The sequence below is a fragment of the Apus apus genome, chromosome 15 (assembly GCF_020740795.1).
Source record: "Apus apus isolate bApuApu2 chromosome 15, bApuApu2.pri.cur, whole genome shotgun sequence".
Classification (NCBI taxonomy): Eukaryota; Metazoa; Chordata; class Aves; order Apodiformes; family Apodidae; genus Apus; species Apus apus.
In genome coordinates, this window is record NC_067296.1 from 13,047,474 (window position 1) to 13,071,437 (window position 23,964).

The following is a 23,964-nucleotide window of genomic DNA, read 5'->3' on the forward strand; positions in this document are numbered from 1 at the left end:
GGATGAATCCTGTGTGGTGTCAGATGTGAGCAGGTGGATATTGCCTAGAGGCAGATGCAACCAGTTGATGTAGATGTACCTGGTAGGTTATTCACAACAGTGAATAGCCTGGGTGTTAAGGTGACACAAGGCTTTTCCCAGAATGTGTTTTGTTTTTATCAGGCCCTTCACAAAGCGTAGTTAGCTTGTCCTCTTCCCATCACCTCCCTTTATGCTGTGCACTAACGTGAAGTGACGAGCTTGTCTCTCTTCCTTCTCCACATCAGAGCCAAGAGCACTGAGATCTGCAGTGACACGTGCACCCTCACCCATGGTTGAAGAGCTGCTGCCTGGAATGAGGCTGTTCCCCTGCTCTGCAAATGTAAGTCTGGAAGGTTATATTTCTGTGTTTTGGAGTAGTGGAGCATGTAAAACTAGCTGCACTTTTCTGGCACAAATTTTGACCATCATACTTTTCAGGGATCTTCTTTTATCTTCCCTCTAGTGTCTGAGCATGTTGCAATATTGTCATGTCTTGTTTTGCTGCCCTTATCACTCTGACCAGACCATGAAGACTAATTACTGGTTTTAGTCATTTAATTGTTTTATGAGAATTACACCACTTAGCTACTCTTGGGACAGATAACTGTCAATATTCATGGTGCAAACTGGAACACAGAAGGTTCCTCGTAAACATTAGAAAAAGCTTCTTTACTGTGAGAGTGACAGAGCTTTGGGACAGGCTGCCAAGAGAGGTTGTGGAGTCTCCTTTGCTGGAGACATAACCAAACCCACCTGGTGTGATGTGCTCTAGGTGATTCTGCTCTGGCAGGGGGGTTGGACTGGATGATCTTCTGAGGTCACTTCCAACCCCGATGATTCTGTGATGATTCTGTGATGATTCTGTGATGATTCTGTGATGATTCTGTGATTTTGAAATACAGGTGAGCACAGTGTAACTTCTGCTCATCTCTGGGATCAGTCCCAAACTCTAGGTGATAATAGACAAATGGAGTAAAGTGCTAGAGACTGATCACTGGCATAAATCTTTCCCATGAAAGAGAACTGACGATTGTTAAAAGCAGGATTGTCCCTTGCTGGAAATGATTTACCCTTTTTGTGATGTGTTGAGATCTTTCAATGAGAAGGACTAGCAGTGCTATAATGTTTGAGGAATTCTGGTTATAACAATAGGTTACAATTAGTGCTGATTTTCAAAGTATGTTGTGTGAATCTATCAAGGCTGATGCCAGGAGAAGCAGTGGGCTGAGAATGAGAAGCAAACACTTTTCACACAAGCTCTTTAGTGCTTTAATAAATAGATGAGGTCTTCAAGGGTTATTTCAACACTGAAGGCAGCTTGAGAGGTATATCAACTTCAGGAGAGCAGAGAAGAAGGATTTGCTGCTTTATGTGTAATTCCAAAACACACAGCTGAGATAAGTCATTTGGAGCCTGTATGAATCTGAAATCAATTCAGATTTAATGTGTTACCAAAAAATGCACATGGAAAAATCTGTTTTGGACTTCTCCCTCAAAATTCAGCTGTGAATCTGCATATTTGGAAATATTCAACCTGACTTCTCACTGAACACTGAGAAACAGGGATGCCTGATTTGGGTTTTGACCTCTCAGACTAGAAAAACAAAAAGGAAGAAAACAAACAAACAGCAGAAGAGAGCGACTCTCATGGGAGAACATGGCAGAAAATACAATCCCTTCCAAGTGTTTTAGGGAAAGATGGACTTATGCAACAGGAAATAAATTCATCAGATGCTGCAGAGTATTTGCCAGCTTTAAAGTGGAATTTTTTTTATTCTGCTCTTTTGCATGTTCAAAATTCGGTATGAATGTTTAACAATTAATAACAATTGTCACTGCAATTATAATAGTTACTGTAACTGTAAGTTCCTCGAGGCAGGACCTTTACCTTTATTAAGAATTTTTTCAAGTCCAGAAGTTTTTATAAATAACAGGCAGTGATCTGATACCTGCATTCCCCACCTCTGCCTCCACAAAACCAAGAGGTTCTGGTCACCCTGGTGAGGCTGGATTGCTACAGAGAGAAATACCTGCTGCTTAACTGTGCACAGGGACCAAACCACGAGCAGCACAGCCTGCCAGGCCTGCACTGTCCTGTGCTGCTGGGGCTGCTTCAGGGCTACAGCTCACAGCTGCATTTGGGAGACTGCTCTCGTCCTTCTGGGGGGGGGGGGGAGGAAGGTGAATTTGGAGTTTATACCACCTGTTATAACAGGAAGATCTTGAATACAGATTATTTCATTTTGAAGTGAAGAGAGGGAGAAAAGGATAAAAATAATCACATTTTCTTGCTTTTACTATTTCAGTTTTAGTTTTAAAGCCGTGCACCTGAATCAAACAGTGCATCTTATAATGTCAGTGTTTACTGTCTGAATGCCCAGAGGTCTGGAGTGAGATAGGACATGGCTCTGGAGCACAAGGCAGAGCCACATGTTACATGTCACATGTAGATGAAAGATCTCAGGGTTTGAGGTGGACTTAGTATAGAAATGTGTAAGAAAACTAGTTGCAAAGACTGCCACGGTGATTAAAAAACTTCAGTTGTTTTGCTGGATAACAGGTGCAATTCCCAAACGGATTTTTTCCCATCAGGAAAGAGGAGGGGGGGCAACCATGAGAAATGCCTTCTCCATCAGCCAGATAAAGGGTAAAGCGAAACAAAACGTATTGAAAAAAATCAGAAGGAAGGGGGTTTAAGAGTAGACCCGTATGCTCGGATCTTAGGGTTTTAGTTAGGAAGGAGGACGGGGCAGCCTCCCCCGGGGCCGGTGCCCTGCCCGCTGCGGGGCTGGCCGGGAGCGGGGCCGGTGGGACGGTCCCTTGCTGACACCTAGTGACAGGCTCCTGCAGAGCCCCGGGCTCAGCCGGCACCCGCCTCCCTCCTCGGCACCCGGGCGGAGCGGTAAAACATCAGAAATAACCCCAAAAGGCCGACAGGCACAGTAAGAGGCGGGGTGGGTCTGGGGGTGTAGCCCCTCCCCCGGGATTTCGGGCACTCGCCCTGTAAGCGCAGCCCCGGTCCTGGCGCAGCTGCCCGTGCAGCAAGGCCAGCAGGCTTTGGACTTCTTGTTCAAACAAACACAATGAGAGTGGAAAGTGAAGAGGTGTTACATCCTCAGAAGGGGTGAATGGATCACAGATTCATTTTTTTCCAGTTTTCCTGTGGCCCCTTCAGGTACTCCAAGGCTGCTAAAAGGTCTCCTGGAAACTTTCTCTTCTGCAGGCTGAGCCCCGTCTTCTGCTGCATAAAAGTGATGGTAGGACAGGTGGAGTTATGGTACTGAAACCTCAGCTGGAGCTGCTGGAATACTGGGTGAATACTTCTTCCCCTGGGTTGAGTACTTCTTCCCTTGCATTCCCCTTCCCAGTAGAAAATAAGCAAGAACAACCAGGTAGAGAAAGCAGAAGCTACAGCGAGGCTGTGCTGGTTCTGACTGTTTGGAAATGGTGGGTAGGCAGAGGACAGAAAATCAAGGCAGGGAAAGCAGGCAGAGCTCAGTCTGGCAGGCATCTGGCCAGTCTTATGTAGGTCTGGACTACGTGGAGGTCATGGAGATACCTGGAAGCACGACAAGAGTGTAAGAGGAACTGGAGCTGCTGAAGTGTTAGTGTTTCTACTGACTCCTTTTCTATCACTTGTCTATCACACAGCTGAGCTTTTCCTCTCAAAAAAACCCCTGGGTGATGCAGGAGCATACTGTTTGTATTTCAGGGAAGGAAGATCTTATGGCTAAAGCACAGGACTTTGGGCATAAGACTTCTGTTCTCAGCTGTATCTGAGGCTCACTCAGGCTCTAATGGTGAGTTTGACTACAAGACCTGCCTGAGGAGTTAGGTGGGTGTATAAAAAGTCTGTGCTTCTGATCCTTCCTGCTATATTCATTATGAAGAGACAGCGAAAGCTTCCTTTGCTCTCTGATCCTGCAAAGACCACCCCAATTCCTACAGCTTTTAAGAGCAACCTGCCGTGTTTCAACACAAAATGGTACAACAAAATGGTCAATATTGTGTTGCTCTTCAGACACAAGTGATGAAGAAGTGAGGCCTCCATCAGTACCTGGCCCTTCAAGGACCTGCAGGAGACTTCCAGCAGGGAAGGAGCAGATCTTCGTGCAATTTTGTGTGTTATTTTGAAACAGTTTATTCAAAGAAAGAGTTTGTTTAACAAGTGCAAACCCCTGGGATAGGTTTTGCTCTCCTTATGTCACTCAGTCGTACTTTCTCCCCTTCACTAGGTGGCAGCAAGAAGATGCATATAAGGATTTGCAGGATTTTTGATTTTCCATTTCATCCAGTAAGCAGAAAGTTTTCAGCCGGTTTCCTGTTTGGACGGATTTCTTCAGCAGTCCTTACACCCACAGCCCTCAACAAAGAAACCAAAGAGCAGGAATTTAGTCAAAAGCACTGGCAGCGGGACCTGAAAGAGATGTTTTCAGGAATGCAGAGATTCTGCCCGAGCCACGGGTTTAGGTGCATGTTTAGCGTGGAAGGGGAGATGCTCTGGTCTGCAGTTCCCTCTGCTGGCAAAGCCTCTCCTTGCAGCAGTCGGGCCCGGGGGCAGCCAGGGAGCTCCGGCGGAGCTACTGGGGAGAACTGGTGGAGCTGGGGAGGGTGAGCACAGCAGACGGCGTGGGGAGCAGGGACAGGGCCCTTGGCACCGGGTCACAGCAGCTCCTCTCCCGTTCAAGAACAAGGAGGCATCAACCCCTCTTTCCCGTCAAGTTAAGTTTAAGTTTGCAGCTGGCATCTGGGTAATTGAAACTGAATATACAGCTCTTGCTTCTCCCAAGTCCCAGTCTCCCATCCTTCCTTTCCAGTCCCCTGGGACTACCAGCCTTTGCTAAAGGACACATTCTAGGACAGATTTCTTCATGGCATCCAGTAACACACAGAGGGCCAGTAGCTCTGGCTACACTTTCTCCATGCTTGTTGAACAGGTGTCAGCACTGGTTCTGCTACAGGAAGGGCTTTGCTTGGATATCCATCCAGCTCTGCACAGAGAGGGGAAAAATGTATCTTCAGGGAGAGATTGAATCTTCTGATGCAGAGGTATACCCCAGAACATGAAATCTGCTAAAGAGAAGAGAGAGCGACAAGGAGCCCAGCTGCCCCTTCAGAGTCCAAGCACAAACGTTGCCTTCCTGAACTGAAAAAAAATAAATAAAAGAAAAAGCTAAACATAGCTTCTTTAAAGCCAGAAGAGAGGCTCAATGCCTGCATCCCTCAGTTCTTCACCACTCTCTTGTAAAGTCACTGTGCATCTTGGTAACTCTCCAGAGCTGTGTGTGAGGCCAGATGGGATCCCTTTCCTGGCTAAAGCGGAGGAGATAGCCCTTCCATTTCTCCTGCACAGGGGGCTGCGTGTCACCAACATGCAGGTACTTAGTTTGCCAAGAAGAAATTGTTGATGGAAGCAGTAGGAAGCTCTGTTCAGAGTTGAGTGGCTGTGTAGACATGGGATGTGCAGTGGGAATGTAAGTGCATGGTCAGGTTGGTGCAGACTGGCAACCAAGGGCTTTGGTTTCTGTGCTCAAAGGTAGTCATGAGTGACTGTTGTCATCTTCTCCCACCAAGTCTGCCTGTTTGAATCTCCCCCCTCTGCAGAACTGCCCCATGCATAAGTGAAGGGAATGCTTGAGACACCTGGATATGGCAGGTGGCCACGAAGAAAAGCTGGAATGGAAAGATGTTCCAGGGTGGGTCAGGACTGACAGTGGATACAGGACATGGCACGGGTCACAGACGTGGGGCCAGGCTTTGGATCAGAAGGTTTTTAGAGTAGGGATTGGAGTTTGGAATAAGGTCTAGACTTCTCTTCCTGGTCTCTTTCCTTCCTTTTAGGAGTTTCCTTCTTCTGTGAGTGCTTTCAGTTCCTTCCTACAGTGTGAATATCCAAATCTAAGGAGTGTGGGAAAACTTGGCTGTTCTAATAAGACAGGGGAGCAGCAGAAAATGGATTAAGAAGGGATTGAATGTGTCTTGTGAGAGCTCGGCTATTGATTTCTAACCCTCCCATTCTGATGTTATTGCAGAAATGATTTTCTCCTGCACCGTGCAGAGATTAAATATTAATAAATAGAAAATTAAAAAAAAAGGGGGGGGGAGAAAAAGACTGGATCCCAAGACATCCCATGGCACAATTAAAAAGCAAATGAAGGCTTTCTAGAATGAAGAAGTTTGTTTCTTCAAGCTTTCTTTGAGCTCAAAGTGTAGAAACGTAAGGGGTTTTGACTTGTAATATTTCCATTTAGAGGTTTATAAGAGAGGTGTGTGAGTTTGAGCCACATCCCATTGCAGTAGGTTCAGTATAAAGACAGAATAAAAAGGGTGGAGATTCACTTCGATCCCATTCACCAGTGACCCACTTACTGATGGTGAAGTAAGGGGAAAATGCAGGTCTACTCTGGCTTCACTTCCACTGCATCCTGCAGTCATACTCAGTTCCATTAGGTTTCTATATATTATTTAACACGAGGAGATGGAGGACAAGGCACACCAAGATGATTTTTATGTCCTGAATGTTTCACTTGCACAGACATTGCACAAGCTGCTACTTCCCATGAACTCTGTGGCTCCTCAGTGAAAGCCACATCCCTGGGTCTCTGAAGCAGGAGAGACAAGAGACCTCTGCATTCAGATCAGGGCTCCTAATGTGGACAGGCTTTGTGAGGAAACCTGCTCCCCACTTTGAGCTGTCCCATGAGATCTACAATTATCATTCTGCCCCATCTCCCCCCTCATTTCAGAGAGCTGGGCAGTAAATGAATGAAAAAAGGGCACAGTAAATGAATGAATGAAAGGGCACACTCACATCCAACTTCTGCAAGGGCAGTATTCTCTGTGGATACACATGGAAATGCAAATGGAAGTTTGGAGGCATTTAATATGGAAGACCATTCCTTTTTCTAAGGGAGTTGTCACCATGAGAAGGGAGCTTACTAGGGTCTGATCCAAAGGTTGCAGAACTGCATGTGCATCTGCCACCCATCATTCACAGTCTCTCCCAGCACCTTAAAAATTTGTTTATGTTGTCCCTGTACATTGTCCAACAAATTCAGAGCAAAATTAAGGAGTGGAGATAACAGAAGGAGGAAGAGGAACTAGCTCTAGAGTCCCACGAGCAAAACCAAGGGCAGGATTTGTCCCTCTGCTTTTCTGCACTCCCATCTGCAGCAGTGTTACTGGCTGATTTCCATTCTAATCCAGTGGCTTTCAAGTTGCACAAGATGTATGATCAATGTTTTCCCTCCCAAAGAGGTCCTTTTTTGACAGACTCATAGCTGAACATACCTCATCTGTTCCTGTCTCTATTTATCTTCTTTTTTATGGTCTCCCATGGATTTAGTGGCCGTGGCTGGTTGTGGCTTTGCTGCTGTCAGTTCTTCATGGCCTCAATGCTCAGCCATTTGAAGTCAGCTCATGGGCTTTGGGATCTTCCCCTGTGTTACTCATTTCGTTATGGTCCTGTAGCCTGTTTTTTGCCTCCTCAGCAAAGCAAGCCCAGGTGGGACTTTCAAGAGAGATGAGCAACCCCTGACTCGGACAGCAGAAGTGCTGACCGCCAGTAGAGGAGGTAAGGAAAGGATTGTTTCTCTGGATTTAAGGGAATTTAGTAGATAAATTTGTGCCAAACACATGGACCGATGGGAACCTTGCCCTGAGCCTCAGGTTCTGCTGTAGGGCTGAGAGATGGGTTCCAGTCTTTAGTCTTTTACTGATTCACTGGGTGCCTGAGGTGGCCCAGGTCCTTGAAATCAGTGGGAGTCAGGAAGCTAAAGGCTTGTGAAACCCTGGATATAAAGTGCTAGAGCTTCTGTGGCTTAACAAATGTCTGCCTGTCAGCAGAGCTGGAGTACCTAATCAGTGCACTCCCAGCTTGCTCTGGAAACAAAATACCCTAAATAGGGGAGTGGTCCAAGGATGCTTATATAGACAGTTATTAGGGATCAGCTGATGGGTGGTAACCCTGTAAGTCACAGAAAATCAGTTGCTTTCTGTTGTTCCTCATGCTCTCAGCTACTTTCTGTGCTTGGGTTCCTTGTCTACTAAACAGCAGTGTTTGCAGTCCTGGGGCTGAGAGGATCATACAAAGGCTGTAAAGTCCTGGTACTGCAGAAGGTGCTGAAGTCCCATCCACCTTCTCCAGTGTTGCCTGAGAAGATGGTAGAGTTGTAGAGAAAAATAAGTAAATGTCCCTTCTGGGTGTATAAAAAGAGTGTGTGCAGAATATCCAGCAGATCACACCAAGGTTTAGAAGGAACATATGGCATCCCTTGGCAGCCACCAGGCCATGTTTAGTGACTACTCTGGCTATATATAATGGAATTACAGAGGGTGTGAGAAAGCAGCACCTCCTCCCATCTGCCCCCTTAAGGGACACAAATGCTTTGCTATAACACCGTTCCCTGAGAGCTAGAACTTTAGCAAATAAGGGACTTTATTAAGTTGTTAATAAGATTTCATTTTCTCACTAATGCTGTGGTGCTACATTATTAATTTAAAACTGTATTTAGCCTGACATGCTAAAGTGCCAGGCCTCATTATTAATGCATAAATGCATGCCTCTGTTGTTTAATTAAACACCATGATTATGAAGTTCTGATGTGGTTTAATGATAGGCTGGAGTGGCAGTACATTCCTGTGCTCAGATCTCCCCCATTCCCCCCTCCTGCTACTCTCTCCTTTCATTTCCCTTTAAAAGCACAAATGCAGTTGTTGTTCTGCTGAATAAACACCACATGACAAATGATGTTGATCTTTCCAAGGTGACAGAGAATTGCATTTTTATTTTCCTAGGCTTGTCTTCTTATTGACTAGAGATTTCCAGCCTCCATCTTTAATGGCTGTGATGGTAACTGCTTCTATTTCCCCAGAAGACAATATAATCCTTGCTCCTAAATAAAGTCATTAGGAGTTTCTAACTAATTTAAAGAGGGCAGAGTTTCACCCAAAGGTAAGAAGTGACCCAGAGAGGCTCAGACCACTGTTTTGTATGTCTGTTTAAACATGATTATATTGGAGATGGAGCTTGGTCAAGGGAAGATGATGTTGTACTGAATCATGTAAGAATTAAATGGATCTGGACCAGAATAATAAGCCCTGTGGACATCTCCTTGCTTCAGTTTCCCCACCAGCATCCTTCTGCACTGGGGTCAAGTGGTTTGGAATCTTTGTTTCATGCACTCCGTAATTTATTGCATTCTCCTCGGTCGACTTTGCAGGACCAAAACTTTCTGTGTATTTCTAAGATAGGTCCTGCTATATATTCCCTCCTTTCTCCCCTCTACATTTGACTTCATCATTTTATCCTTCCCTGTTCCTTGGGATGATTCTGAAGGGCAGCTTACACAACCTGGCTTGTAGAACCTCTTACTTTATTGATTAGGAGTAAAATTAAATACGTTTCTGTACTTCCCTGCTTAATAAGGATTTAAGCAGAGCAGCCTTCTGTGCCTTTGTTCCTCTCCATACCCCTCATCTGCTTGTCTGTGCAAACAGGAAGCTTTTTGGCTTTGGAGCCTGTCATCTCCCAAAATTTGGGGTCTTACTCTCTTTTGAAAGCAAAGGGTTTTTTGCTGTGGTCTTTACTGGAAAGCAGAATTTTACCCTAAGCCTTTTTAAGCCAAGGCAGAGACTGGTCTGACTAGTGAAAGGACGAGGAACAAGTTGCCTGAGTACACTGGGAGCACAGGAGCACTCCTTGTTCTGGCTGTTCCTAGCACGGTGGATAAAGCCCCTCTCTATTGTCATCCGGGTGAATTCACGGCTGGTAACTAGTGCTTTTTTCAGCAGGACCCAAATTTGGATTTAAAGTGGCCATTTGTTTGAAAAACATCTTTGATTCTCTTCCTTGTATCTCTCAAAGAAGTAAATTGCTCATTATAATCAACCTTCCTTTGCCTTCTTGCACTGAAAGTGAGTGCACAGAACTGTTTTCTACATGTGCAAATACAACAAGCTACATTTCCCTTAGTAGATTATTTTTTTCAAAGTATGTGTTCAGCAAAGTAACCTTTCTTTAACAAAGAGATGACCTTTTTGCATTTATGTAGTGCTTGTTGCTAGGATTTAGATCTTTGCTGAAAGCTGTTATTTCTGTTAAGTACAGGAGAAAGTGCATTTTCACCTCCATTTGGGTAAACTGTCATTTTCTACTGTTCACTGCTTTTCTCACCATGGAATAATAATTTGAGGTTCAGTGGGTTTTTTGAGAGAATGCATTCCAGGAGTGTGGTGGGGCCTGGGAAGTCCTCAACACTTGCTAGTGGGGGAGAAAAGGAAGAAGAGAGTGAAGGCTTCTGAAATATTTAAGACTTCTGAGTACTGCAGTTGCTCAGCTTCAGCCATCAAATCATATTCAATTTAGGAGGGTCATGCAGGTGTGTTACAATCGTACACAAAAAGCAGCCCGTGGGTAGCTGAGAAGCTATACATGAATGCATAATATATTATTTTTTGGTGGTAGCACCAGCATCCATGGGGAGCCACTTTAGGTAGATTTAAGAGGATTCTGTCCAACCGTGATGCTGATGAATAACAGAAATAATCTAATATTACTCTTTGTGTAGCTGTGTTACTGGTGTTATTACAAGTCAAACTATTAATCTGTGATGGGGTAGGAATGGAGCCACTTCACATGCTGAACCAGAGGGGAGTGTCAGACACGTGTGCAGATCACCTCGTGAGACACAGAAATGAGTGTCTCTCTCTTGAGCTGTTTCCTCTATTAGTTTCTGTAGGTAGTGAGAGAAAGAAACTGCAAAGAGCAACACGACTCTTTTCTCTGCAAACTGAGCATGGGAAAATCCCTCAGTTCCTTTGGTGTTGGAAATGTATGAAAACCCTGCCTAGTGGGAAAAAAGACCCACAGACTTCAAGCACGTGCAGCTGCAATTGTCTCCAAATAGGAACACACCAAGAAAAAAAGTCTCCTAAGAATATTTACACTTCTCTTGGTCAAAACTGCTCTTCAAACAGATGACTTCAGAAGCTGGATAGACTGTTTGCCAGTCTCTCAGTGTTTCAGGAAGTGGAAGGCAATTCTGGTGAGCAGTTGTGTGAAATAATTGGGTTGAATATCTTGCTGGGGAACAGCACAAAATAGCACTGCTCTGTGCAGAGGGCATTGCTTGCTGTGATTTCCAAAAGGGCAGCCAGGCCAGCCAAGTTAACAGCAATAGTCCCTCTTTTCATCCTCTTTCTCTCTCCCATGCATTTAGAGGAGAGAGAACAATCGACAGTTTCATTGCAATTGAAACAACTAAAATTAATCAAGTCCAAATCCCTCCTGTCCAAGAGACCATGACTTCAGCTGGATCAGAAGCCCTTGGTTAAGCAGCCCCTGAAAGTCTATCAGAAGTTTATTAGTATGGTAATTTATCTGGGTAAGCGCATAAAGATGCTAATTGAAATGGCTTTTTATGCATTATTTTTTAAAAGCAGAAAGGCTGGGGATTTTCTAGGAAGAAAAGTAGAATCGTCACTTATGTTTCATCATGTCCTAATGGTATATTTTCATTATTTTCCTATGCTTCATTTAATTTATATTTTTTTTTAATTTTAAATGCAAAGAACAAAGTACTTGATACTGCAAAGATTTGAGGCTCGTGCCACGTCTGGTTCTGGTCTCGATGCATGGAGATAGATTGAATTAATCAAACTTCTTCACACTGCTATTTAATCGGGTTTACAATTAGCTGAGGGCTGCAGGTCTCCCGGGCCTATCAGCTTTGCAAGCAGAAGCTGTAATACAGCAGCTCTGCAGCCACACACTGGGAGTGCCTTACAGACCAGATTGTCATAATGTGGCATGAAATTAAAGCGTGATGTTACTTGACAACAGAATTTCAATTTCTCCCTCCCCCCCTTTTTTCTCTTTAACGAAGTCTTTACCTAGAGATAGACCTCCCTGTTGAGTTGCACCCACCTGCTCTAAGCTACACAGCTGCCTTCAAAAGAGTTTCTGATACTATTAAACCAATCTGTGTTCCATTACAGTCATTCTGATATTCTTCCCTGTCTGCTTTCAATGGCAAATTATTTTGCTGTGAGGAGCTAATAAGCATACAGCTCTTAACTTGTTTCAATTCTTCCTCAAATGTATTGATTTTTGTCTCTCTCTCTCTTCTCACAACACTGGGGGTTTTTGCTGGTGTCTGTTCTCCCCAAACCTGCCTGCACAGTTATGTGAAGCCTTCTGAGCTGCTGGTTAGTGTGGTTAAACCCACTTCCAATCAGATAAACAAATGCGAGGAGTGGAGAGCCTGGGCAGGTTTTTCCCTCCATCACCCCTCGTGTCTTGAGGAGCAGTGTGGGTGCACAGCAAGGAAATGGGATTTATAATCCACCCCTCCCCACAAGCAAGTCAGGATCTTTTGAGCAACACCGTGACCACCAATTAATTATCTGGATGTTGATGATTTTGCACTGTTCAGGAAACCTGTCCTAGGAAGAGCTGAAAAGAAGAACATTACAAACCACGAAGGGCTGGCTGGGAAGAGGTGAGGATCAGGTCAAGCTGGTAATGGAGGATGCTGTTCCCTGCTTGAACTGACCTGGAATCTAATCTAATTCAATGTGCACCTTGTCAATCAATGGGTAGATGATGAAGAATTCCCTGCAGTTAGAAAAGAAAAGGTTTGGTGTGTGTTCCTGATGGGAAGATTTTACAGTGGGATAAGCTCCCAAGCTGTAACACTTGAAGGTGCTGGGGTTACACTGGACAGGGAGAATCACCCTCCAGGTGTGCACGGGGATCCAGCTCTGGTCCTGCTGAAGGGAATGAGTGAGGCTCCTGCAGAGACCAGCTGTGGCCTTTGATGGCACAGTCTGCTTTCTGTGGACCGTGGTCACTGGTTTCCTGTGACTTCTGTAGGTCTGGGCAGTGATCAGACCCACTGGTGGCCTGGTCCTTCAGTTTGCAATGATTCATCCTGCTCGTTAGTTCTGTGTTTTTTTCTATCTCTTCTTATATCAGATACTGAGTCAATAAACAAATAGCATCCACAGAGCAACACCTGTAGTTGGGTGACAGAGCTGGGGTTCATGCAAAACAGACATAATTATGTCTTCTACATTCACTTGGAGTGCATCTGCAGCCTGAAATGGCACACAGCTACAACTCTGAGAGTTATTTGGACATAGTTAATCAGAGTAGCCTCCATTTAGTTATCAAACATGGAAGCAATATGAGCTTTGCTTATAAAAAAAACCAAAACAACACACAAACTCTGGAAACCTCTGTCCCCTATTGCTCTCCATTCTTTTTTTCCCTCCTGCATGGTGCTGAGCATCTCCCAACGATAAAGTGATTATTCAGAAAATGGATTCTGCTCCCATTGAGGGTGATTACTTCCCCCATGCTGAAATCCACAAAAGCACAATCAGGTACACAGCCAAGGTAGTTTTAAGCATTTGCATCTTATACAGGTTGGCCTGCAAACACCTGTAGTTTTTCTGGCTGATAGCAACCATTTGTGGGCATAGGGGGTAAGGAAAAAAATCAATGAACTTTGAAAAGCCAGATAAGAAGAGAAAATTTTTCTGATTGGGAAAAATCAAGCTTAATGAACTGAGATTAAATCACTTCCTCAATTTGTTTGGACATTTAAAATTAAAAGCAGAGTGTAACTTCTGCTTGCAAATTACTGTAAACATTTCCATCACTCTTTAATTCATGGTGAAAGGGAGGAAGGGCTGGACTATGGAGTACTAATCAAAGATCACTCCTGGGAAGTCAGACTCTTTGTTTTCCTCTGTTTTATTGGGCTGGAGTGTCTAGGATTGTACCTATATATATATATATGTATACGCACATGAATATTTATGAAGAGCTTGCTAGTGACAGACCAGCCTAGTCCTGCAGGCCCAAAGGAATTAATGTAAATTCCAGTCAACCATAAAAACCCACTAGAATTGAACTGTATTTCAGCATGGTGAATAAAGCACATCAAAGAGCAGAATTTCTATAAGATAATTACACACAATGCAACTCTATATTGCTGATAAAGCATAATAAATCTTGTTCTGCTGAACCAGCTTTCTGTTTCTATTGCACTAAACACCAGATTCTTGCCCTTTTTTATATGTTTACCCTTTAAAAAAACCCAACACATCAATTAATGATTTACTGTAGCTTCCTTGCAAGGTTTGAGCTTATTTAGTTTTTTGTTGTTGGCACTTGTTGAAGTGCAGTTAGATCAACAACAGCAAAATATTAGTTTCTCCTGCCTGGTAAGTCTGCAGAAATGAATTGTCTATAAGCTGAGAACCTGCCCTTCAGTTTTTGTATTTTAAGAAATTGGAATAATTTAAGTTTTGACAGTTTTAAGTGTTCAAAATTCAGGCTCCCTCCCTCATCCTCTCTAGCACCATGAATTCAACTCACAGAATGGTTGAGGTGGCAGAGACCTCTAGAGATCATTTAGTCCAACCCCCCTGCTCAAGCAGGGTCACCTCATTGCCCAGGACTGTGTCAATTCATGTTCTGAGTGTCTGCAAGGATGGAGACTCCAGAGCCCCTCTGGGCTACCAGACTCTGTGGTCACCCACTGTTTCTTGACTGTTCTTAGGGACTTGTGTGTCTCGGTGTGGACCTTGCTTATATATAAGAACATCATCCAAGTACCAGCAGATGCATTCATGGAAGGTGTCTTTACTGCTTCTTAATCAAGAAGGAAAAGTTTGCCTTCTTCATGTGAGCTTTGCCCTTCATTTGTCTTTCTGGCATATGGGCAGCAGAAGGTCTCTGCTTCTGATAGAGTGAAAGAATTTTACATATGGTTTAATTACAGTGAATTATCAGCAAAGGGAAGAGTTTGCAGGGGGACAGCTGAATCCCACTCATGGGTTCTGTGAACATCTGCCCAAGATCTCAGTGTTCTGCCACATTTCACAGGAACAACTTTGCTCCACCCCAGAGGACAACTGCTCTGAGAAAAGTCCATCCCTTTGTGTCCCCTCGGTGCTGGGAACTCTTCTCAAAATGACAGCATGGAAATGATCTGGCTTCTCAGTCTTTGTCTCAGCTTTGGGCTCCGAGAGGAACATGGAGAGGAATTGGACAAGAAGATCAATGTTTCCTAATTCCAGATATGAATCTTCTAATTTTGGAACTTGAAAGCTGATGTCTTCTCTGGCTATTTTCTTCATTGAGTTTACAGTGAGTGTGAACATGAACTGGAATCTCCTCTGGCAAGCAGTTAGATACTCTCTTTCACATCTGTTGTGCTCTCCAAATCCCTTTGACAAGTGCTTGTTACTCAAGGTGTTCTTGAGGTTTTCCACAGCCCTTGTGAGGTCACCATAACTTCAGAGCCTTATTTATATTGGTAGCATCACCCTGGTTGTCACCCAATAGAAAGGGCTTTTACATGCAATCCCCCAGGCAGACATGAAAGACCACGTGAAGACAATGGAGGGTTGCAGAAGATGTTCCTCCTTTACCTGATTTACATCATGTCTTTGAAAGCTTGTCCCTGCTGTGACAGTCTGAAGCAAATAAACAAAGGTCCTGGGGAAATAATATGCAGTGCTCAAACACTCTGCTGAACTTTAATGCTCTGTAAGTTGTAAGGAGATGACTACAAAAGCCTTGGGAGAGCAAAGGAAGAGAGAGAGCTCAAGGCAAGGTGATATATTCCCTCATTAAAATCTATTTGTGCGAAGTTACCACGTCAAAGAAATTTCACTTGTTCCAAAAGGGTATGAAAGCCCATTTTATTAGTGATCAGAAGGGACTTGGGAGTCCTGTTTGCCAAAAAGAAGAGTGTAGTGAAAGATAGTGAAGTAAATAAGAAAGAAAGAAAAGATATATATTGTATTTGAGCATCTAATGTTCTCTGAGAACAATGAATTCAACTGCCTTAAAACAACGGCTTTTGATATCCAAGTACGGATCATATGAAATACTTTTAAGGAAAAGAGCCTTCAAAATGTGGGCTGAGATTCTGCATGAAGTTTTTCAAGCCATACTGCTGCACACAGACACCCACAGTTCAGTCCTAGGGACTTCCAACCTTGTATCATTTCACCCATTTTCATAGAGGGTGAATGAAGGTATTAAAGACCAGACTATTAATTCTGAGATTTCTCAGTTGTTTGCTTGTGGGGATGGTGTGTGCCCCAGAGCCTGGTATCACAGGCAGGGTTAGGAGAAGATATTTAGCATTAAACCTGGCACTTCTTTTCATATTTTCATAGCTCAATGATGACAGCATCAGGGGTATTTACGGCCCCAAAACCAAACCCTGCTCAGATGCAAACTGTTTTGTGGTCGCCGGGGGCGGGTTTGGCCCTTTCAATCCAGGGGTGCTGGAAGAATCAGCATTTGCATCTTTATTCACAGTTGCTTGAGCAGGGAAGGGCGTGGGGTCAGCCTGCCCTCCACTGCTGCTGAGTAGAGGAGGAAATGAGTCTGGGTCTTCAGTTCTGCACTTCATGGTGTTTTGGCCAACTGCAACAGTGGGAAAAACTGATGCAAATACTAGTCTGAAGTACTAATGATCCTGCCTCCAGGAAAAGACATGGAAGTGAGCCAGACTGCGAAATTTATCAGCATTCCCTGGCCACCTTGTGCCCACAGGGACCCATTTCTGTGCCTTTTTCCAAGTGCTGTGTCCCTTGACAGTATCTGTGGTGGGACCTACTTGGGAAACCCAGCCTGCACTCCAGGGAGGGGGCAGCAGCAGGGATTGCAGCAGCAGCACACACAAAGATGGGTTTAGGATAGCTGAGCTTATGACCCCCCAGGGCCCTGCCAGAGCCTCCCTCCCTCTGTGAGTGGGACCTGCTGAGGCACAGTGCTCACTGCATGCGTTCTTCCTTTTTCCCTGAGAAACGGGTAGAAATCTCCTCTCTCTGCCTGGGCTGGCCTGTCCATCTGTCTGGGTGGCTTCTTTTATCACTAGCAGCCATGTGAAGAATGAGCACATTAAAAAGGTAAGGCTCTTTTTTTGTGCGTGCTGATAGTGGACGAGGCCCTCCCCCAGTTTTGCATTAATGTGGAGTGGCGACGTGGCCACGGGCTGATTGCATTCACTCATGTTAATCACCACGGGGCCAGGAGAGGTGAATAAGTGAATTATATTTTATTCAGTTTGACAGAAGGAGGAGTCGGATGGAAATTATTTTTATCTCTGGTTGTAGCCGACCTAAATTAATGCTACCTCTGGTGCTGAAAGGCTCAGGAGAGCCTACATCTGTCTGCATTTTATATGCTCTCCTTGGTGTGGGTACGGCCGTACCAAAGCACACGTCACACCGTCTGTGAACTTAGGGACAAAGCTGAGCTATGTCCCCAGTTGCATGGGCTGGGCAGCCTGAAAGATGAAGAGAGTGAGGTCATGGTTGTTGGGGTTTTTTTTGTTGTTGTTATTGTTTTGCCTGCTTGAAACAAAGACAGGTCACTAGAGATGAATTTCAAGTGCTGGAGGGGTGGGTGACAAGTTCTTTACCATGGTATGAACAGAGGGAAAGCAAGGAGGGAAAATACCTTAGCCACTCTTCAGAAAACACTTCTTAACTGCTGGGCACCAGTGATGATTTCTGTCTTGCCAGGAGTGTAGACCTCTGTAACCACAGCTGTGTCTGTGTTGTTTGTATCTGAGGAGCCTGTTGAGGCTCTGCACTCCCAGACCAGGTAATCAGGGTTGCACATTGGGCTGTTCCCCAGACTCATCCAAACCTTGCAATTTAAAATAATACCAAAAGCTTCCAAGATATAAACAGGGGGTAAAATGTTGCAAGGGACAGATATTGCTGCTGCTCTGCCCAGCAAGAAGCCTGGCAAGGACCCTTGTCTCTAACCTCCCTCTTGGGGAGCAGTGCCATGGGATCCCTGCCAGTGGGATTGGGGGCTTCTTGCCCAAGAGCTGCCCAGGAGACTGGTAGCAGGATGACCAAGTCCTGGCATTACCCAGGCACCAGATCTGCCTCACATCTTGCATTTTATTCTTGGGAAAGCATCAGGCACTTGCATCTTGCATTAGCACCCAGCAACATTTGCTTCTCGGAACAAGAGACGCTGCACTAATGATAGATGGGTGACAACAGAGCAGGCACTGGGAGGAGAGAGGGTAGAAGAGGCTTAAGGAAACCTACCCAACGAATGAGGGATGGGAAGGAGAGTGAATGGGGAAGTAAATGTGATAATTGGCAGAGCAGGGTGAGCAGTGCCACCCACGCAGCTCGGGGTGGGATGCTGGGAGCCAAGGCAAGAGGCACTGCAAGCACATTTCCATTTCTTTATTCTCTGCGTCATGCTCCTCTTCTCGTTTCAAGGTCTGATCAAGTCTGACTATTGTCATCCCTTTTTGCTGTAAAGACACCTATTAATGTTGACAGTTTAGGTGGCTGGGGGATGTGGTATTAGTACTGACAAATGCTGGTAATTTGCAAGCAATGTTTTCCCTCTAGCACCAGTGGGAAATCACCTAACCTTTGCCAATAATTCTCAACATAACTCACAAAACCTCATCTTCTATCATTAGGAGGAGTGGCATTTCTGAAAATTATCAGCTTCTTCTTGGATCCATCCCTGCTAGACTCTACAGAGGAAGTGATGTTAATCAGTGTGTGAGGCCCGCTACAGTATTAAGGATTCTCTTACAAGATCTTTTTACCATATGCTCTCTGATATTAAGCTCGCTTGATTATGCTTTCAGATCCTTTTTTACTGATGTGTCCCATCAATTAGCTTTAACAATTTTTTCAGCTTTTTGTTATGAAATACTTCTTTTTAACCATAACTCACTTAACATGTCTGTGGAGAGCATTTGTGTGTGTTTATGCTTTAAGCCCAAACTGATTAATCAATAATTGGTGGACTGGTGTAAGTGTAATTGGCACAAATCTGAAGGTTGCAATGGGGCCTGTGGGCTGAGAATCTGACCTGCAGTCCATACACTGAAGTTAAGGAATGGATTTTCAGAATGCTGAGCCTAGAGCAGCTTCTTTGGAGAATACATTGAGCTGTTGGGCAGCTAAGTCTTTGGCAAATCTTGCCTTAATTTTTCAGATGAGAATACACAAAGAAAGGACACTGACAGAAAATATCCCGGCACCGGTGTTGAGTCAAGGAACCTCCTGAGCTCAGATACAGCCTGATCTTATTTTGCAGAGGCTGCAGCCAAACAATGCTGATAGCAACGGTCTTTAAAGTGAAATTAAAATGTAATGAGGGAGGGAGGCAGGGACAAGTGAGCATGAACCATCTGAGCTGTTGCAATTCTAGAATTCATCAGTGCCGCCAGAAGCAGAGAGCGGCTGTTGTGTCATTGATGCAGGGGCAGAGAGAGGTTATTGCATTATTGACATACAGTAGGTGGAGAAAGATTACCATGTTAGCAGTGGTACAAGAAGCCAGATTATCCAAATGCAATAAGCCATTGTTACAGCAATGACATTTTTCCACACCTCCCTCCCCCCAGCCCTTCTCATCCCCTCCTTTCCACCTCCCGCCTGCATAATATTAAAGGTCAGAAATATCCAGGCAGATGGTTGGGAGGGTTTATGGAGAGGGGTTGATTTCTTTGGTCATTTTCCTGAAATGGTGATTGCGCTCACAAAAAAAAGGAAAGAAAAAGAAAAAGAAAATAAAAGGAAAAGGAAAGCATTGGGGTTTTCTGCCTGGGATTAACTCACCCAAATGCTGCACTAGGCTAGAGAGAATTTGGGTTAGGAGATTGGCCCTGTCACTGAAATCTGTGCTACTCTCTGTGACAGCTCTGAGAGGCACAGCTGCATCCTAGGCACTGGAATAACCAGGAGATAAATGCCACTGGAACCTGGCTCTTTATTTAATAAATACCTTTAGTACTTCTTTTCTTTTTTTTTTTTTTTTGTGAAAAGGGGCAGTAAACTTTTTGAGGAGAGTCTCTGCAACATGTTGCTCCTCAGAGGAGAGAATATTTATCTCTCAGGTTCACTTTTTTGCTTCTAGATTAAATCTGTCTTCTCTTATATTTCAGTTCCCTGAACTAAATTCTATCTTCATCTGGAACTGCTTGTTTGGTCTGAGATCAGGCTTCCCAATACTAAACTACAATTGAGTAAAATCATTACCCACTGCACAGAAAGTGACTCGTTGTGTAAAATACCCTCCCTAGAAAATGCATCAAGCTTTGTCCATGGGTCAGATCTGCACTTCAGAGAAGTTCATGTCAAGATTCTCCATCAATGGCTGTGAGTTTTGGAGCTGGCCCGACGTGATCAGCTCATATCTTCTTGGATTTAATTGGGTTACAGGGGTGACTTCTGATCCCTGATCCCCAGGGAAGAAGGCACAAAGATTGCCACATCTGCAGTAATCTCATCTGTCCATGGTCTCACTCAGGGAGAGAAGAATGGCTGCTTAATCAGACACACAATCTGAAAATGTCACATTATTATTTATGAAGTGTTTAATAATCACACCACAATCATTGGATGCAGTGAGGTGGAAAACGAAAATGTATTTTTTCAAACAACATATTAAAATTCTGTTATTTTGAGAGAAAAAAACCCCACCACAACAAAACCCAAGTAAATGATTTCCTTTAATTTGAAGAATATAGTTTGTGCTAGTCTTGCAACAATGGCTCATTTATGTCTGGATCAGAAGTCACACACAGCTGGGGCAGCCACCTCTCCTGGGCTGCTGTGAAACCCTCCAGAGTATGCTTGGCTCTGAGCATCACAGCCCAGGGCTGGGCTGCCCCTAAGAAGTTCAAACCTGGCTGTGTCTGTGAATCCTAGCAATAATCTATAGCTTTGGCAGTGTCATAGCACTGTCAACTGGGATAAAGAAACAGCTCTACCAGAAATAAACACTTACTTAAGTATCCCAGGGGTGGCTGGAGACCAAACTGCTTTTGAATAGATGTGGGTCTGGAAATTGGGCTGATGCAGGGAGCATTTCTGCTGTGGGCACAATTTGCATGGTGCTGGAGACCCTGACTTGGCACAGAAGAAAGGCAAGCAGCCACTTATTGAGGAACAAAAATAAATACATAGTGTTGCATTTCAGGCATAAATTAATCTGAAAAAATGAATTGGTGTAATTCGTAATTATTAGATGGGTCAGGTTTTGCCTCTATGTTTCACCTCGTATCTTTTCCATCTTGCTGTCTTTTCCTTGTCACCAGGGAAGAGTTTAAGCTTCAAAATATAAACCCTTATCCTCTCTCACTGTTTTGCATCCCTTCTTTCCAGACTGGCCTTTTCTTTACTGTTTCCTTGCTTCATTTTCTTATTTTCAGCTCACAGCTCTTCTTTGGAGCAGGGTCCTCTGAAAAGCTGGGCTGCTCCACGTCCTGTTGCAGGGGAAGGGCGTTCAGAGCACATTATTCCTCCAAGGCTGGCACCTTTTGCTGCCTCCTAGTTTGTGTGCCAGCATGACCAGCCACCGAACGCAGCCGAGGGGATGGCAGAGTCCAGGCTTGTAGCGCTGCTCAGGAATTCGTGCTCCCTCTGTTGGCTGCCTGGCCCTGGAGCAATGGAGGAAAAACTAAATGTTATGAGGTTGTGTCAGGCAGAAACAATTTCTCCGCTTCTAAATACCTGGTGACCAGCAAGCCAATTTGGGAGGGTATTATCAACATAAAGGGCTTGTCGCTTCCAGAATCTGACGACCCAACTGCGTCTGAATTTGTTTCTGTTGTGGATAAGTCAGGGAATTAGACCTTGATTCATTTAAACGCTTCACTCTGGGGCTTGTGTCTATGGCAGAGAAACAGTGTCAGGTGAGGGCTGTGGGCTCAGGCCTGAGGAAACCCAGGCAGCTTCAGGGACACCCCAGCACATCCCTGGAGCAAAGAGCCTCCGTGGAGTGTGGCAGCCAGACATGTCCCCAGGTTTGTCACCCGTGCTATGGCCCTGGTTGTGGAGATGGAGCAAAGCCTTGTGCTCGGCGTGTGCCCCGTGGCGACGCTGCCAGCTCAGCAGAAATGGGTCTGTCTCTGTCCATACCCTCCTCACACCTGCACCTCCCACTCCACAGACATGGAAGTGCTGGCATGGGGATGGAGACAACAGAGGCCCATCCAGACACGTATTTCACACAGCTCCCTGTGCATCATATCATTGCTGCCAGTTAATGTGGTGCAATCAATAGTTTAATATGTTACTACTAAATACGTTAATTATATTATTCCTGTCTGACACTGCAATCACTAGATTTTTATGCTTTGATGCTGAATCTAGTAAAACTTTAAATTAGAGTAATTAAATAATTAGCTGTAATATGTGACAAGCCAACAAAACGATTGCTGTTTTATTATTTTGCTGCTGTTTGTGTTCAGGCAGCCAAGCCTTGCAAGGAGCACACAACCAGGAATACCATCCTGCTACCCAACCAGAGACCTCAGCCAGAGTCAATTTCGATCAAGAAAAGTACTTTGTGGTGTCTTGAACTCTCAGAGTAGCTCTTCCTGTTTTTTGACTTTCTGTCTTCAAGAAATACTGCACCATCCCTTTCTCCTTAAGAATTATTTCTACTCTTTTCCAAAGCTGCAGTGTCCCTAATGGCTTATCCCTCTCCATTTAACCTCACACTTCAGTGCACTTGTTTAGGCTTTTATCTTTGGTTCATGGCTCTGTCTGTTTTCTGTGTGGCTTCTCTTTATTTTTTTTTATTATTATTTTTTTAATAATGTATACATATTAGCTGCCAAGCACATCCCTGAGACAAATGGAAAAAGAAATAGCCCCTTTTATGCCTGAGGAGCCCCTGCTGGGAAAAATGGGCTGGGTGGAGTTACACAAGGTAGCACTGACAACATGAAATATGTGAAACTGGACAGCCCCACAAGAGAAACAGACCTGTCAGTGCCACATTGAGGTATGCTCAGGAATCAAATACCCATTTAGATGAGCAGGCAAGATGATGAGCACAGACTTGAGCTCTTCTCTTTCATGCTGCCTTTTTACCTGTTCTCTGACTCCCTCTGGTTGTCCCTCACTCTCCCATTTATTCCTGCCTGAGCAGCACACAAAGTGCTTGAGGAATCACTGGCTGCAGGAGTTGCTGCCTACTAGATTTTACTATTCTTGTGGAGATCATTGAGTTTTTAAGTTGACATCTGAACAAGGTCCTGTTATTGAGGATGTTAGGTTTTAATGGAGCCTTTGTTTGTTTGTTTGCTTGTTTGTTTTAATCCCAGCTGTTTTCTTACCTGTTGGTGCCAGGAGGAAATTCTGCTCCTGTACATTATTCGGGACCCTTTAGGTGAGGAAGGGGATGCCTTCCCAAACCCTCTGCAGTGCTTTGGCTCTGCAAACCATGGCCAGAGGAAAAATGAGTGTGTCCTTGCTTACCAGCTTCCTCCAGTGACAGTGACAAAGCCTCTAGAGCAGCATCCAAAAGCGTTTGGGCTTGTGTTGTTCCAGCAAAGGGCCCCTCATGAAATCTCTTGGCACATGGACCGTTGGCATCTGGCTGTGGCTCAGACCCACAGCCCGTGGGTTGGGCTGGGAGACCCTCCTGAACCACAGGGTCTGTCCCTCCAACCCACTTTTGCCTGTTTCCAACAGCTCTTCCAAAAACTGAGAGCAGCAGTGATGTGTTTTACAAAGCCCCACAGAGTGTGAGGAGAAGTGACAAGATTTTCCTATAAATATGACTCTAATCACACAAATGTGTAAACCTCTTAGGAGGCATCCAGGTGAATTTCACACTCTCTGATAGGTTTTTGTTGTTGTTTCATTTACTTGTCTTTTATTATTTTATTTTTTTTTTGGGGGGGTGTCTAATTTTTTTACATGGCTGCAAGTTCCTGGCTGCATCTTTCTTTCAGACAGCTTAGGCTACATCCCCAGAAACAGAAAAAGGACCTAAATTGAATACTTCACAGCAATGCAGCACTTTGCAACCTTGAATTGACTATTAATCCTCACACTCTCTTGGCCAGCAGGCTGGCTTCTTTAAAGTAACTGCAAAACAAAGCAAAAGAGGCAATTTAACTTTGG

The 23,964-nt window shown here is 44.4% G+C and overlaps 1 long non-coding RNA gene across 1 annotated transcript in view; it reads left to right on the forward strand.

The window, feature by feature from the left end:
- Positions 1-272: 272 nt before the first annotated feature.
- LOC127390896 (uncharacterized) overlaps positions 273-23,964 on the forward strand; it is a 75,788-nt gene continuing 52,096 nt past the window's right edge. Inside the window, exon 1 of the long non-coding RNA XR_007890971.1 lies at positions 273-361. This is a non-coding gene — a long non-coding RNA (uncharacterized LOC127390896). The remainder of the gene's footprint in view (positions 362-23,964) is intronic.